At 40.4% G+C, this 17,680-nt stretch overlaps 1 long non-coding RNA gene across 1 annotated transcript; it reads left to right on the top strand.

Annotated features, from left to right (window-relative positions):
* Window positions 1-410: 410 nt before the first annotated feature.
* LOC137199529 (uncharacterized) lies at window positions 411-8,289 on the top strand. Its single transcript, XR_010931800.1, has 3 exons — window positions 411-497; window positions 692-744; window positions 7,663-8,289. It is a non-coding gene; the product is annotated as an uncharacterized lncRNA (long non-coding RNA).
* The last annotated feature ends 9,391 nt before the right edge of the window (window positions 8,290-17,680 follow it).

Raw genomic sequence — 17,680 nt, 5'->3', positions numbered from 1 at the left:
TAGACTCTCCAAATGTAACTCCATAAAAAAGGTATTAACATGCTCAAACACATACAGATGCAACATTAGTTTTTCAAATTACACCTGTCCTCATTAATAAAGAGCATGTGTGATACTTTGCATATGGCAGAGAATAAAAAAGAGGAAAAGGTTTAGATAAGGACAGGGAAGGTAAAACTTTTTCACTTTTAGTATCAGGCATCACACCCTGACCTTAACCACCGTCTGTCTGGGGCAAGCTAACCACACAGCTTGACAGAAAAGGTAAGCTCCTGATTAATGGTATTTCTCAGCAGTGGAATATTCATCTGTGTACAATCTCGTGCCTCCATCAGCACTCTCGTTCCTCCCTCAGCAATGTCACTGTGACTTTGCAGAACCTTTCCCCACTTCAGGACCATCTATTTTACAGTGTGTTTACGGGCGAACAAACATTACGTGGCGTTTCATTGACCTCAGGGGAAAGAGAGAGCTGAAGAGAGAGAGAGTCCAGAGAGGTAGGATGAGAGCTGAGAGTTTATTAGACTTCACAAGAGTAATCGCATCTTGTGTGTCTGTGTGTTTTTGCTGCTGTGTTTATGTGTGCATGTCTAGTTAACATACAGACAGGCTACTGGGGTGCAGTAAAACACACCCCAACACACCATGACAGCTGAATTATCTGTCTTGTGGTGTTCCTGGTGGCCCACAGGGGGAGCTGTGGATCTCCTTTCCAGTCCGACTCCACCATGTGAACAGCAGCAGGTACAGTAAGCAGAACTGGCATGTTCTCAGGAACAAAATCACACATCAGCATCTACCCTGTTACATGCTGTGTCACATCCTTTGTAGTGAAATATAAATGTGTTTTGATACATTCAAACATCCTCGGCAATCAACATACACAGGGTTTGAATGCTGCTTTCATTATTCTAGTTGCTCAGTGTATTAATTGGTAGAGAGACGGAGAGAGACAGAGAGAGGAAGAGGTAGTTTGTTGATATCAAGTATCTCTCTGTGGGGGTTTTTAAATCTCCTTAAAAAACCCAGCAGTGCAAGAAAGCCGCAGGGCATCCCCAGAGGCTGTTTTACCTGCAGTGTGTCTAAGGGAGGTGAAGACAAGTGGAGATGGAGTTGTCAGCATGCCCATAAGAAGCTAGAGCCTAGTATGCCACTAGAGCCATGCCACAGTACAGTATGTGGAAGCCAGTTATGTGCAAATATCACAAACAGGTATACAAGGAAAAATGTTTTAAGTAACCAAAAAGAAGAATATAGTGAACAGTGTTTCGCAATGAGATTGTCTGGGTCAATAATTTACAGACAGAAACGCTGAAAAAAACATGTTACACGAAATAATATTTATTTTTTCAGCCATTCCTCTCATATTTGCTATTTCCATGTAAATTACTGGATAATTTTATCCCTTTGGGCTTCTAAAAATCTTACAAATAAGACTGTTTTAAATAAACAGTTCAACATTTTTTAAAATATGCCCATTTTCTTGTTGAGAGGTAGATGAGAAGATCAATATCATTCTCACGTCTGTATATTGAGTATGCAGCTGGAGTTGGGACCATAGACTGTAAAGATTTAACGTCACTCATTGGTTTGCGTTGGCGCTGGTTTGAAGCCAAGAAATGCAGCTTATGGTTGGCACCATCTTTTCCATTTACGGAGTGTGGGGAGCTCTGGAAATACATAAATGCTACCTCGGAGCGAAATGAACACTAGCTGAGAACATCGACCGGAGCACGCATTAGCTACTTTAGCTAAATTGTGCAACAAGGCAGGTATATTAAGGAACTTACTGAAATATTGCATGACAGCATCATGTGAGGGTCTTGCAACTCAACTCTAATTTAACCACAGACACAGTAGAGTTGCGTGTCTGGAGAAATTATTCTTCAAACAAAAGCTCTTAAAGTCAGACAGTTTGAGACCTGGAGCTGGGGAGAGCAGCAGGTGAGCCAACTGTCAATCACAGCTGTCAATCAACGCATGGCACATGGCAGACATCAAAGCTACTATGAGCCCTCACATCTTATTAATGGAGCAATAACTCCTAGAAATGACCATCAGCACACTTATTAGAGGGACAAAGATTAGCAATTGAGACTATAATGACTCTTTGAAAAACATTATTGACTTAGTATTTCTAGAGAGAAGTTGACGCTTTTTGAATGGGAGTCAGTTGGAGCCAGCATCTGGTAGCTGTGGGTGGCTTTGAACTTTATGGTACTTTTCCATCGGCCTCAGCCTCAAGCTGAGGTAGTTGCCGTTTGGTTGGGACACTTTTAGCCTAGCTTAGCATATAGGCTGGAAACACAGGGAGAAACAACTAGCCTGACTCTTTCTAACGTTCAAAGATCCACCCACCAGGATGTTTAAAGCTCACTAATTAACATGTTGATTGACACAAGCAGAAATTTAAAAATGTCGTCATTTCAGTGTCAGGAAAAGTTATGTAGCCTACTGTAACTACACCCAGCATTTTGACTCAAAAAGCACAGGTGTTAACATTAGCGATGGCTACGTTCCATTAAGTGTCCCAGTAAGACATGACAGTGTGACAGTGACCCATCATGCACAATACCTGGACCCTAAAACTGAAACAGCTAAATGGAATTCATCCATCAAGAATTTTACACCTGTGCTTTTCCTACAGTGACATGTCAAAATGTGAAAAATGTCTATAATTTGATTTGCCAGATAGGATCAGTGAGCACAGGTTTTGGTTTTGATATAGACACAATGGTAGTTGTGTTTGGCAGCTTTAGTTTTAGACTGAAGATTTTAAGCCTTTGTAGCTTTTAGTCAAGGCTCTGTGGAACTTTATTGGGTACCTCTAGTTCCTATGGGCCTGAAGTCCTGCACAGAAATGTCTTTAAGGTTGAAAAAAGGGATTTGGCCCCCCTGGTGGGTACTTTCAGTGTCTGTGATGCCTCTTGGCTCTTGGCGTTGTCACGTACGTTTCCCGGCTTTCCACCAGGCCACACATCTCATAAAAATCCCCCTCAATCTCACTCCACCGTAACGAGCCCAGTTCACTGTAGCTTCTATTTTTACAAGCCCGTTGAGCAGAGGGCTTTTACTCCCCCAGTGCACCTGCCCTGCGCAGTAACTGAAAGACAACTGAGCACATTTTGGAAGGAATGTGATCCACCATTCTACAGACATATTGATAATTAACAGGGAGAAAAACACTGAGGAGGAGTTGAGGAAATCCAGAGAGGGTTTGTGGATTAACCAGAGGAGGGAGTGGAGCTAGAGCAGCTGTAATGTTGGGTGTCAGCTTGAGTTAGGGTGGCCATGTGCAGCTTCCAGTGGCCTTACACCAGCCAGACAGAAAAAGAAACACTGCGTATTGCTTTCATCTACTATTTTTTGGCTCAGCAAATCTCTGTCATGTTCCATATGTGACTAAAAAAACCTTTAAATGTAAATCATGAACATTTAAACTAACAATGAAAGGATAGAATAAACTGCCTTATGTCTTACAGTATATCACCTAAGAATATTTTCTTTCTATGATAAACAGGCATGTGAGCAGATACCAGTGAATGAGCCCCAGGCTTTGAATACAATTCAGCTACTGCTGCACATATCAAAGCAACAGTAAGGCCCCTGGGTGCACTGTAATGTATGATCTAAACATGTTGGTATCAGATAGCTGTAAGCTATATGAATAATCTGAGTGCATATAAAACACGCTTGGGGGACAAAATCAAACAAACAGACAGATTCTGCACATGGATGATACTGCTTCCTCTAGGGAGCATTGGCTCATTGGGTCGCACAGACAGTGAGAGAGAGAGAGAGAGAGAGAGAGAGAGAGTGAGAGAGAGAGAGACCATGATTGGGTATGTTTGGTACTGGTATATTAACAAACACTGAGAACATCCTTTATATGTAATTATTGTTTGGGCAATTTGATTATCAGATGAAAAATGTAATTTTTTGTTTAATAAGATAAGAATTTTATTGCAAAGAAGAAAATTATAATTTTTTGTAAACAAAAAGGTTATTTCTATATATAGTAAAATATATTTAATAATATATTTATATCTTAGCGATACTATATATACATATTAACATGAAATATGCATAGGCTATATACTAAATAAAAACAGGATAAAATAAAAATAGAGTGAAAAGTACAAATTATCATAATATACTATATATACAGTGAAATAAAATACACATAAAGTAAAATAGCATAGAATAAAAAATAAAGGGAGATGAACAAATTATGGTGCAACACTTCTTACATGACAATGACCATTTTAGTTTAGTGTGTTTACATGCTAAAATTTTCTAATTAGCACTATAAACACAAAGTACAGCTGAGGTTGGTGGGAACATCTTTAGTTTTGCAAGTATGCGTCCATCTAGCTGACGTTGAGATGTTTTACTTTGACCTGCTGGTGGTGCTACATGAGAAGTCAAGGGAGAAACCAAAGTCAGTAGGATTCATTCTCTGGGGACCATAAATATCTGTACCGAATTCCATGGCAATCCATCCAATTGTTGATGAAACATTTCACTAAGTACAAAAAATGTCAGCCTCATTCATAAGGCATGTCTATGATGCTCAGTAGCTTGAGCCGCCAAATAATAGAACATCTGCAGCATGACACCGCAGACACTTAACTACCAAAGCCTCCTCAAGAAGTGATTGTAACTTGACAAGCACTCACAGTATGATAAACTGTAACCTGTTTGGCTCCATGAGACGTCATACAAAATCCTAATTTGCCAAAGGCAAGACCAGATCTCCCAGAGGAGTGTTCCTACCCTATAAGTGAGCTAAAACAGCATTGTAAAGGTTAGGTTAAGAAAAGTAATAGTCGTCAGGGGAGGAGCTCTTGACCTTAGTGGTAATGTCTCCCAGGAGGAGGTCGTTTGAATCTTTGTCAGGATGTGCAGTGCATATGATATGTTGAGAGTCATCAAGTTGAAACAGTCTGTGATAGGGGATTACTGAGGATTACTAAGAAATACTAGGATTTGTTGCACAGGAATACTTGTTGGTCTTTGCAAATTCAATAGAAGATGTTAAATCTGCTATTTGAGAGTCCTGATGGATTCTTGGAAGTTGGAGGCAGTGAGCTGGTAGGTTCAGATGGGAGGCAGTCCAAACTGCTTAGATGTGTTTCTGGCATGAAAACCCACCCCTATAATATACATTACACACATTGCTATTTAATGTGAGGTCCAAAATGGTATTACTGTGGGCAGACTTATGAAGTTATAGGCAGAGGAGTAGAGGAATGGGAAGAGGTGGGAAACTCTACGGAGAAATCACAAGCATATAAACAACAGAATGTCACGCCAGAGATTGGGTTAATTGAATAAATCAGGTCTGCAGGCCCTTTTTCCTGCTAGGATAACAGAGCAACCTTGAAGATTTGTTTCTGCAAAGGAGATAACAAATCCCAACCAAGCCTCAGAGGAGAAAACTGAACCTGTTACAAGGGAAAATGTTCCCTTTTATTTTTATTTCTTTAGTATTTTTTTCAAGAATAACACAAAACAGTTAAGATGAAAATGGAGAAAGGTTACCGTGAAAAGAGCCAGAGTTAATTTTTTTTTTTTTAATTATAGGGATATTTTGCAGATAATAGAAACAAATTTCAAAGCAAAATCTATCATCAAGTAATGAAAACTCTTTACAGCTACTAGCTAGAGGAAATTTCAAATGTGATGCTCATTAGAAGGTCAAATACTCTGTTAATTTATTGATCATGTATAAGTTTCTAACATGTTTTTCCAAGTGAAGTGCATCATTACTGGAGCCATTTAACTCTTTAACAGTGCAGGAACTCATGAGGCGTTCAAAGGAATGTGAACTGGCTAAATGACTCTACTAGGGCAGGTGTTATTGGTTGAATCCATGGATGTATAAAGAGAACAGGATACAGCATTGGAGTTGGGGCCCCGTTCATTCCTATGAAAGTTGCTCAGTGGCGCATGAAGTCAAAAAAGCCACTTCCTGCAGTAAAGAAATTACGCAGATGTTGCTCACACTTCCTGATCATTGGGCCCATACAACATGTGCACCAGTGACTTCTGTTGGCCGAACCAGCTAACTTTCGATTTAGCCCTCCACTAACTTGAATGGGAATAAAGTTCGTGGGGGTTGTGACAATCAAAAAAAGTGTCTGCTGATTTACAAACGTCCTTTTTCACAATGTAAGTCCATGGGAAAAAGTCTTTTTCGGCCGAATAGCATCACGTGACAGACCCAGAAGATGTAATTAAACAGTTTGGCCACTATGCCTAATTGGCTTCAAAGCCCAGCGCACTTCCTGGGGGCTTGCTTGAATTGTGCTATCGACCAATGCCTGCTGGGAGCAAACGGCGTGCTGGGTCTCCACAGTAATGAGAGGGAGAATTGAGGTATCCATGGGAGACAGTGGGTGTGATGGGGTCCCCAGGGAGCGTTGTGGAGGAGGTGAAGGAGAGCTCAACATCTATACTGCAACAGAAAGAGATTCAACAACTCACAGGAGAAAAAGCAACAGGGGAAAATACATGTAGTGAAGAGGATACACATCTTATCATCTCCAACGTTTTAATGCCAAAAATGACGACAACAAAAGAGAATTTTATGCTTTGCAGTTCATTTCAGGATTGAAATACCTGTCTAAAAGTCATTAACACCGTGAGAAACTAACACAATTCAATCCTAACATGATGTTGTGAGTAGGTCATGTAAGGCAGCCGGTTTAGATAGGTGTCTTTGTTCCATGTTCCAAGTGACGATTTCTTGAAACAAAATAATATAATTTCTGCCATAAAACCAAAACAGTTAGCTGAAAGATGCTAAAACGTTCTATAGAGATGAGAGTTGCATAATGATTCTCCGTCGGTTTGTCACTACAAGACACCCCTTTCACATTACACATAGTCGTTTGATCAACTGTTGATATAAAAGTATTGATTAGTGCAGCTTTAACACTGATGACTTTGCCATCCTCACCTCCATCATGTTGGCTGTTAACTGGCCAATGTCCATTTTCATTCAAAGCCTTCATCTCACCATCTAACCTTATCCATCCTCACAACAATACCATCCCTCCTCATAGCATACACTCATCAGTGACTCTGTCACTGCTTCCTTGTAATCTTGTGTGTCTTGGCTCTGGGTCGGGTCTAATTGGCTGCAGTGTGTGTGGCTGCTAACACTCTCTGGAGTCCAGAGAGGTCAGCTAAGTCAGGGTTCATTAGTGTAGCAGTGGAGCCGCCGCCATATTCCCTCAGGGATCTGAAGGTTCTTCTTCTTCCATCTATACCTCACTCTGTCTCTGTGGCACTTAAAGGACACACAGGCAGAGTGGAAAACACCAAGCAGCCATTCATAGTAGCAAGCAACTCATACATAAACATTAAAATGCAAATACAGGTGTCCACAATACGTAGAAATGTCTGATTGGATACTGAAAGATAATATAAGAATTTGCAAGAATGTGTCACGGTAGAAGCAGTTACAGTGTGATGTTTGGATCCTGAGGTTTGACCCACCTCATTAAGCCACATCTGATCTTTCAAACCTACACACATCTTAATCCAACTGAGGGGAAGAGGGTGGTTTTGTCAGCCAACTAAAAGCAGTAAACACTACGATGTCTTCTGTGATAATGCCCAGCCATGTTCTGTTATTACTTTTCTCATTTTCAGAGATGGGGATGGAGGGAGTCCCAGAGGCTCCCCACTTTCCCATTGTCTCTCACTGATGGGCTTCTAGTGATGGATGAGGTGAGCCCGATCCAAAAGCAGAGAAAATGAAGCTTTCATTAGACAACGTAACCAAGCAGTTGTGAGCCATCTCCAGAGTCTCTCTCCCTGCACTCAGACACATTACCTGCACCCAAACAACAGCACCTTGTAGATGGAATCAATGTGTTGTTCTCTTGCAGCCACCTCTGCACTTTCACACACTGAACCTCTAGTCAATTTCCAGGACTTTCTGTGAGAGGGAACGAAGGAGACTGTTTATGCTTCAGTAGGTGCTCACTAGTTTCTACTGTGAGTGGGGCTTTATTATCCTTCTCCTGGCTATTTTAGGCTCTTTTAATGTAAAAGAAATATAAACAGAGATATTGGGGACATGAAACCTAACTGACCAATAATTATTGATTGATAGGAATGAGATGTCCCTACGGGGATACAATCAATAGCAGTCAAAAAGGAGTGGAGGCATTTACATACAGAGCAAACATCACCGCCTGTAAAACTGTGGTTGATAAAGAGCTCTGTTTTATGTGGCTAATATTCTCTGCAGGGCATTGCATGCAGGAATGATGTAACCTAGTTGGAGGCATTCACAAGGAAATTTTGCTGGGAAATTTTGCCCTCTGTCTGGCAACACGTCAGTCCCCAGGGCTGTTTTTGTAGCTCGGTTTTAGACATGCATGACTTCTCCCTTTCCATCTGTGCACAGCTAGGGGTCATGTTTTACTGCTGCATAACACTTCATGAATGAAAATTTAATGTAATTACCTCTTGACAGCCACGTGGAAAAGTTGCTTGAGTCAAGTCCCAGTCCCTGTGCCTGCTATCTGTAAGTGCGCCACGAGTTCAAGGTGAATGAAGTGTTTGGTAACACTTTCCAAGAAGTAGGAGGAAAGACTAATCTCTAAATACCCTGTTTGCTTCTTTGATGTTTTCTGGAAAGAAGGAAAAGCAAGAGAAGAGAAGAGAAAAGAGTAGAGAAGAGAAGATGACCCCATACTTCACATAGGATGAAAATTATAGCTGCTTAATTGCTACGGTTGTGATAAAATATTCAGCGTATTATAAAAAGGATGAAACCACATTTAGAGAAACTCTTTACTATTCTGTCTCACTCTTGTCATTCTCTCCCCCATCTGTCAGACAGCCAATAAGCCATCCTTAAATATTGATGGAAATTTCCTACAATTTTCCTGGTTTATAAATACCTTTGATCTTCACTCATTTGCCCTGTCTCCTGTTTTTCTCAGACACAGTTTTCCTCTAGAGCCCAGCATTTCCAAATGAAACAGCCAGGGCATATCTACAGTTTTCCAGTTCCAAAACTGTATGCAAAGTAGTCAATATTTTCAGTCCCGTCGACATCCCTTAGCTGCCTGAGGAAAGCACTGATATAGGCAGGAAATAGGCAAAAATAGGGAGAAAATCCACAATCATTTAGGCCTCCGGAAACTGTTGGAATGCCATTGAATATTCATCATAGCACGTTAGCCAGAACACAACAGAGCAGAGCGACTGAGCTGCTGCTGTATCTTGAGGTCATTTATACTGCGTTGTGCATTGTAGTAGTATAAAGTCAAGAGGTTGTGTTATGTCGCACAAAAAGCAAGTGAAGCTCTGTAAACAGAAACGCTTTTCCACGCATGCACAATGGCGTCTGCCGTACAAGGAACTACTGTCCGACGACTGAAAACATGATCACTGTTATTAGTCTTTGTAGCCGTTTCTAAACAAACTACCGTACCCAAACTCTTGGTGGTGAAGGAACATGTCATGTCGTGCAACAGTGTGGCTTATTAACATGTTTTTAATAGTTATTGGCCAACAATGTTCGTCTACAGCACAGAGGAATACGATATATCAGACTTCAGATATATGCACACTGCTTGTAAGTAGGACTTGTAAGTCATTGTTGGTTTGGCTCTGCATCTGTTAGATTTGTTGACAATAAGAAAATAAATATAGAAAATCAGTCAAATCCTTTAATTAGGATCCAAAAGCTGCAGGTGCGCCACTGCAGTGTTAAACTGGAGAGAGATGGAAAAGGAGAGAAGAGTGAGAAGAGAAACTGAGAGGAGAAACAGGATGACAAACTCTCAGAGGAAAAAAAGAAATGAGAGAAAGAGAGGAACAGATTAAATGAAGAAATGAGAAAATCAGAGAGAAGGACTAAGATAGAAACTGATGGAGAAAGATGAAGACAGGGAGATTGATGATCCATTACCTACCACAAATAACATGCTTTTAGTTAATGGATATTTTCTGTTGTTATTTACTTGCAGGAGTAGTACATATTTTCATATGGGGACCCATACCCACTGCTCTCACACTGTGTTTATGTGCATTTTCAATTTGCACATAAAAAACCTAAGTGGAAATGCTGAAAATTTGAAAAAAATTCTCCAAAAATCACAAAACCCCCCCAAACTAAAAAAAACACAGTCATGATGTAATATTATGGCTGCAAAGTTGCATCTCACTCAAGCATGAAAACTAATCCCACATGTAGGTCATGTTGACATTTTGTGCCTCAAGTGCTCATACTGTATCCATGCACAATACAGGCTTTGTTCAGCTGATGTGCTGCACATGTGTGCACGTCTGTGTGCAAGGAAACATCTTAAAATATAGCGGTTGTTACAGAAGCAATGAGGCAGTGTGGCCCTGGTGGCTCTTTATGGGTCAAGCCCATCGCTTGGGACGCATTTCAATCAGACCCATTTAATCAGTGACACATTCACAAGCAAGGACTCTGTCTGTCAACACAGGGCTTCATGTAATGACCTGATTATAGACAGGACACCTCGCAGCACAATTACACACAGACACTCCACACACATCAATAACTCACATGAGCAGCAGGCATGGAGGCTCTGCTTCCTAGCCATAAACAATGTCTAATAAACTTCAGAGATACACACACTGTGATGATGAAAGTGTCGTAAAACACACCCGTTCCATTGCCACAATGAAGAACAATGCATGGCTGCTAGTTTGATGAAATGTGTGGCATTGCATTTAGTGCTGGTTAAATAAATCCTTTCCATGCTTAGACCAACACTTTTTAATATAAGGGCTGCATAGCCTGCATATGCAATAAAGTGTGTTTTATGTTGTAGAACAGAATATGGGTCACCCCTGCACACGCACGTAAATGTATCCATTTCAGTAATTGCTTGAGAAAATGAGAAAAACACTCTTGTTGTCATAAAATGCAGGGCACTATATACAAACACATCATAAATCAATAAAATTTGTTGCATGCGTACTTAAAAGGACAACCTCTCCATCGTCATCATCAAGCTCTCTTCTCACTTTCGTATTGGGTTGCACCCATTAATTGTAAATCCATTGCAAAGTTTGTGTGTAAAGTCCTCAGTAATAACTAGCTAGTCTCAAACGAGTGATTTACTAAAACAGGTTGCACCATTAAGTAATGTCTTATCTCGTAAAACCTTTAGTAATATATAAATTGTTTGCTAGAAAACCTCTGTAGCGCTGTCTATTCAAATGAAACAACCATGTAAAGAGGGAGCCACTGTGGCATTACAAGCTATAACAACATTTGGCACCCTAAAACAATTTTAGGGTGCCAAGTGGTATAGTAAAAGCCCTTAAAACCTATTTTCTCAAGTTAGCTTCTAACTCTGGGCGATGGGGTATCTGCAGTACATGAACATTTAGCCAAAGTTTCACCACTTTTTATGATTTCTGTTTATGCTGCTTTATCTTTGTGACCCTCACTGGTGTGAGGAGGGTGGGGCTCAGTAGGAAAAAGGTGATGTCACATACTTCTCCGAACAAATCAGGTTTTAACCATATTTGAAAAAAATGTGAAGATGTGTTGTGTAGTTTTTTAGTGTTGCCAGTCAAATCTGATTAAACTAATACCACACAGTAAGGATGTTTTTAAATTTGATTTACTTATTCAGTCGCTAACATCCTCAAGCATTGAAGCCAACTTTTCAGGGGTTTTAAATTAGTTACCAACCCTTTTTAAATGTAGGTATTACTTGGTTTTATGTGTGTACTTTATGCATACATGGAGAAAATTGGCTAATCTAACTAACGCTAATCTTTTAGTTCAATGTAATTAGTATAACATTTTGTCATTTAAGGTGTATTGTGTTACTTTTGTGAGATGTAATTTAAAATTTTCCCAGTTTACATTATTATTAAACAGTATGTTAGCAAGTGTCAGACGTTGACCTCTTCAATCTAAACAGGACATATATTAGCAAGCTAAAAGTTAGCTTTGTCAGTTAATTCAGTTATTTATGCAACTTTTACACTTGGCAGGAGTGTAGAAATTTAGTTAAACCTCTTTCACACACAGTTCCCAGTAAATTACTGGGATAACCTTTCATGATTTTCACTATTCACACATGCAGCTACATTAAGGAACATTTCCGTATTGCACCTTTTCACACATGCCATGGCAATGCAAGGGACACTCCAGCAGACGGCGGTCATGCAATGCTTGTAGATGCCAACCGCCATAAAACTCAACAGAAGAAGAAGATGTGGCAAGGTCGGATGTATGTGTACATGTATGTATTATTTTCAGGAACACGGCAGGCAAGGAGCTGTATTTAATATTCAACAAGTTTGCGAGACAAGTCACCCATGAAGGCATTGGCAAGGCAACTGTAAACAAGTCACGGATTCAAATACGTCATCAGCTCAGTCTTGTGATTGGTTCGCTTGCTCCACATGAAAGCGTCTTTCGTCAGATATTTGTAACCCTTTACATGCTTGTCCCTGCAATGTTGTTGCATTCACAGCCGCTACTACTACTAGCATTTTCCCTGAAACGTTACTAGGTCTTGATTTGGGAAATTGGCAATACAGATTTCCCTGAATATCGATCCCTGCTCCAATTCACACATGACCCCATGCAGGAAATGTTCCTGAACATTTCAAGGATAGACTGCATGTGTGAAAGGGGCTTTATTTTGTGCAGAGCAACCCATTTTAATTTAGTGATGTGTAAATCTCCACTTTAAACTATTTATTTGCAGTTTTCACAGTGCAATATGTTGCACAGCTCTCACTTTCTTTCTGGTGTCTGAACTCTTGTGGTTGTTAGATGTGAGCAGCTGGTAGAGTGTTAGACTGATGAAAGAAGGATGACAGCGGGATGGAGGGATGGGAGATGGAGGCAAAGTGGAGTGGGGGGGGGGGGCTTGTATCAAACACTAGTCTAATGAGCCATCTGTAGTGGCAGCCCTGTGGAGGCCACTATGACCTGCTCACTTCAAAAATTGTTCATCACCACGCACAAGATGACACCCACACACCACCACATGTATTTATCACAGACAACAAATATAAACCAATGGAAGTCCCTCACTGCAGTTACTGAATTATTTTGTATGTGACTACCATCAGTTTTAGGAGCCATTAACACCCATAAAATGGTTAGTATTTGTATATTGGGGTGCTTTAGTGATACATGAACTGAATAGTTTACGAAGGCTATGAATACAAAAAACCCCAAAACAAACATACATAAAAACCATTTTTTAATCGTTTAGGAGTTGTGCAAATTTATATTATTATTCTTTTTAAACTGTAATTATTGTTGTTTTGTTTTCTATACAGGTACGCTATACAGGTAGCAGGTAAAGTCATGTTTTCCTCTTTGGTATCAATCATACTATGAATTCCTGCAGACAAAACTATGACAAAGTTTCTTTAGGTTATGCTTTTTTGATGATAAGCTCATGATAAGGATTATATTTTTCTGCCAAGTCATCAATCTGACATTGTTAAGGTGGAGCTGAGCAGGCAGCCCCACATACAGGAGGCCGTAGGCAAAGCAAGGCTGAAGAAAAACTTCTTTATTCAAGGATCGTGCTGCAAAACAAAGCTGGCAGATCAGAGCGAAACAGAATAAAACACAAACAGAGCAGACTGAACAGAGGATCCAACAAAACTGAACTGAAAACCAGGACTTAAATTCAAACTGAACTAATGAAACAACAAGGAACAGCTGGCAAGACACAAGGGCAGGCTGGGAGCTGATTGGCTGGGGAAGACACAGTGAGCAGAGCAGGGTTAACGGGACTGAATGCAGGGCAGGTGTGAAGGGAGGAGGAGTACATGAACATGGGAGGAAAAACACAGGGCAAACAGAAAACCAAGAACCCAGAAACAATAATACAGTCTAACTAATAAAGGCAACTTAAATTATATCATGTCTATCAAGTCTTTAAAGATGCAACTCAAAACAGCTTTCTCCCACTCAGTCCAGTCCAAACAAAAAGGGAGAAAAGCCTGAGGGCCTCTGGAGGACCGGTAGAGAATGGCAGCTAGGGACACAGAGTCAGACTGTGAACAGAACCGTAAGAGATCTTCATAATACAACAATGGACCGCTGTGCAGTGCCCACAGCCATGTTGCAATGGCGTCAAGAGAGGGACTGTGATTTGTGATAACTGTACTGAATAGTGGTGTTTGGTAAGTTACAGTAGCCTCTGTGTAACAGTTCAATATATACATAAACATAAAATATAATATGCTCCATTGAAAGATATCAATAAAAAACATGTTTTGGGGGTGTGTGGGGGATATTAGTGTTAATATTACTGTATGTTCTGAAAAAGCAAGATTATTTTCATTCATAGCTCAATATGAGTTACTTATATAACAGGTCTCCAAAGACCTAAGGTATATAAGACAGAAATCTCCATGCATTTAAGTGTATACATTTTAAATGATTGAATTTTGGCTCAGAATCTGAACTACCATATTACCAACAAAGTAGAAAAAAAAAATCTGCCTTTTATAAAAACACAAGGTGATGGAACCTTATTAGCTAGATACAACTGAATCCTTTTTTATCCTCGAGCAAGTACAGTGCTGTAAACCATCTTTTCTGAATTTTACTTTATAATTTTATCCTTACTTTCCACTCTCTAGCACAGGTCTACATACAGTACTGTATATCCATCAACTGAAGTGAGGCAAGGTTTCAACTCACTGACAAGGAATCGTTCCCCCTTTAAGGTCTTAATAATCACCCTCTGAAGCACCGAACTGACAGAACACGATATAGACGAAAAGACAATTGGTTTTCAATACACCTATGGGGAGTTGTTCCTTGTCAATCAAAGCAGTGTAAGCACTTCTTCAGGGACTGATGTTCCTGTAGGTCACTAAGTCCATGTGGATAAGTGCAGTGTTTGATCTCTAAGTGGTCTAATTTGGAAACCAACGGAGGAATAATTGACTGAAATTGGCTAATATTTGATCCCCAATATATAGCAAGAGAATTTCAAGGCATTATTTTAGCACTTCACCTAGCTGTTTTCCTCTGAACCGATGAAGCGGAACCACAGATGCATCTCCTTAAATATCAACAGCGTCAGCTCCACTTTCATGGAAACATGGTTATGAGCCATCCCTGATGTGCATGTGTACAGAGGCAGAAATAAGCGTCTTCTCAGAGGGAGGCGCAATGAATAGAGGCTGAGGAAGCAAATGTCGGCCTCTATGCTGCTGCGGAGCTGAACACTTAATGGAATTATTGTGCCGAACGCCCTCCAAGAGCATTTTCCATCCAGAGGCTGAATACCCCAAAGCTATGGAAATGGGGGGATTACACACAATGTGGTATAAAGAGATCCTGAGTCTTTTCTACTTTCATCTCGAGCCAGTGACAGAGAGAGGGAGGGACGGGTGAGATGGAGGCTAAGGAGTCGATTTGTCAATTGGACCACTGAATGGACGCCTCATCGATTGAGGAATTGTGATGATTATAGGGTTCGCTGCTGTGTGGTAATGCAATAGGCAAAGCCGTCACAGCCTGTACCGTTATCAGGCTGAATGATTTAGACCCTGCCTCGTTAATGATGGCCATCCATTCTGTTCAAATGGCTGGGAATTTATCTAACATGACTCTGTCACAGATGAATAAACAGGAAAGTGCATACACATACACACATCCTTTGAGAAAATGAACGTGACCAGGGGATATGCTCTGTCCTCTGAGTGCTGACAACGCTCCTTGCGTCCAAAAAGGCAATCCAAGATATTGCCATCATCCTGTAGTGCTGAATGATAAAAGGCAATGAGGGAAATTTACAGCAGGCTAAGGGCAGTCGTATATGTTTTTAATCAGGCTGGTGTCTGAACATCTACTGTGGAGCTGTCCTGCCTCTGGCAACATATCATCAGGGTCAGAAGGACCCCAACGCTGATATAAGATTAAGATGAATGATGATACGGAGCACCCAAGCCTCTCTCACTTTAACACGGGCTTCATGATTAAACACACATCCATTTTTTAAACAGCCTCCCCGCAAATGGATTACCTCGACCGTCAAACACCACAAGTACTCCCTAAAGAAAGGAGGGAGCAGAGTGGATGGCGTTCAAAAAATGACATATTTGCCGCATTGCTATTCATGGTTTCTGTCCCGTCCATTAATTATGTTCCAGAGCGACTCTCAAGAACGAGCTCGTGTAAAGAGCTTCTCCATGTTCAACAAAAAAATGAGTCCTTCTCAGGATAAAAGCGTTGACTCGCCACAGTCAACAAAGTAATTAAGGCTCAGACATTAATAACTGTGGCGAGAGAGAGAAATTAAATGAAACACAGAGAGGATTTATTTTCTCATTCCAACGAATCTTATTTAAACTCTTTCACGCCGGAGTCTATTTTTAAAATTGTTTCTTGCTCTCTCTTACTCGCTCTCTTCATCTGTGGAGCGGAAAAGCTCAGAACATTCCTGATCAATAATGTGCCAGCGGAAAAAATAATTTATTCTTTCTTTTTCTGTTTTTTTTACTTTTACTTGCAGTTCCTTTGCTCAGATCAATGGATTTCAATTCCAGCAGCAAGGAATCTTTGTCTGAGGCTGCAACACTATAAAACAGTAATATTCATCTGGATAAATGGCCACAATGATGATATACAGCTCTATATATAGTGTCCCTGTGTTGGTGTACAATTAAAGAGTGGCTGATAGTTTTGTCCTGAGGGATAATGACCAGAACTCACCATCTCCTCCTCAACATTACCTTGATATTCCAGCTAAAGTCCCTTTATTACTGCTAGTGTAATAAGTGTATATTGAAAATAATGCCGGTGGCTATACTCTATTGTTGCTCCCAGAGAACGTGGGAGGAAGTTATTATTTTGGGGAGCAGTCAGCTTGGAGTCTTTCCATCTCAGGGTACAATTAGCATTCCTGTGCTGATGTTGGCAGTGATTAGAGGTGGGGTGAAAAGGTGGCAGGAGAAAATGGAAGGGCGGCTCAGAGAGGTAATGGGTGCTGACTTACGGCCAATGATGAAGAAATGACTACAGTAGCTGACAGAAGGTCTGGGACAAAAGCCAGCTTTATCGGATCAGGTACATACATTTGGCTTTTCTACCAACATGGAGCTGGTGCAGGTGAACCTCTGGAAGGTTTTCTGAATTGACCCTTATTTCCTTTCAAAGCCAGAATGAAATGTGTGATGGTTTAGGTTTAGGGACAACATTACCAATGTCAAAGTTGTTTACTTCTGGGCCAACGGGTTTAAGCGACCAGCACATTTTTTAGATTTTAGAAATGCAAGGAGTGTTTCAAAGTGTAGCTTGTGAAGCAGCTGCAGCACCAACTCCTTGTCAGTTCATACATGGTAACAGCTGAGCAAGAACCTCCAGGTACATACACGCACCTAAACAATTTCATATTTGATTGCTGTATTTTTATCCAGCAGGAAATGAAATGTGTAAAACAGACTGCTTATTTGGTCCAATTGCAAGATGTGGATAAAAAAGCACGTTTTAGCCTTGCTAGGCTAAATGGTTCCCAAACGATGTAATTCCCATATACTTGATTTTTTTCCAGCAGGGCAGGACATTTGTTAAACAGACTGCTTTAGAAATTAAATTCTGTATCATTAAGGTTTCCAGATGTGAATATGAATGTCTTTATTTTGAAGATGTTCTCCACAGGGTTATTGTCTG

Source organism: Thunnus thynnus, chromosome 16 (genome assembly GCF_963924715.1).
Source record: "Thunnus thynnus chromosome 16, fThuThy2.1, whole genome shotgun sequence".
Taxonomy (NCBI): Eukaryota; Metazoa; Chordata; class Actinopteri; order Scombriformes; family Scombridae; genus Thunnus; species Thunnus thynnus.
Note: the sequence above shows the minus strand (reverse complement) of the source record. Positions and strands in the feature narration are given on the sequence as shown.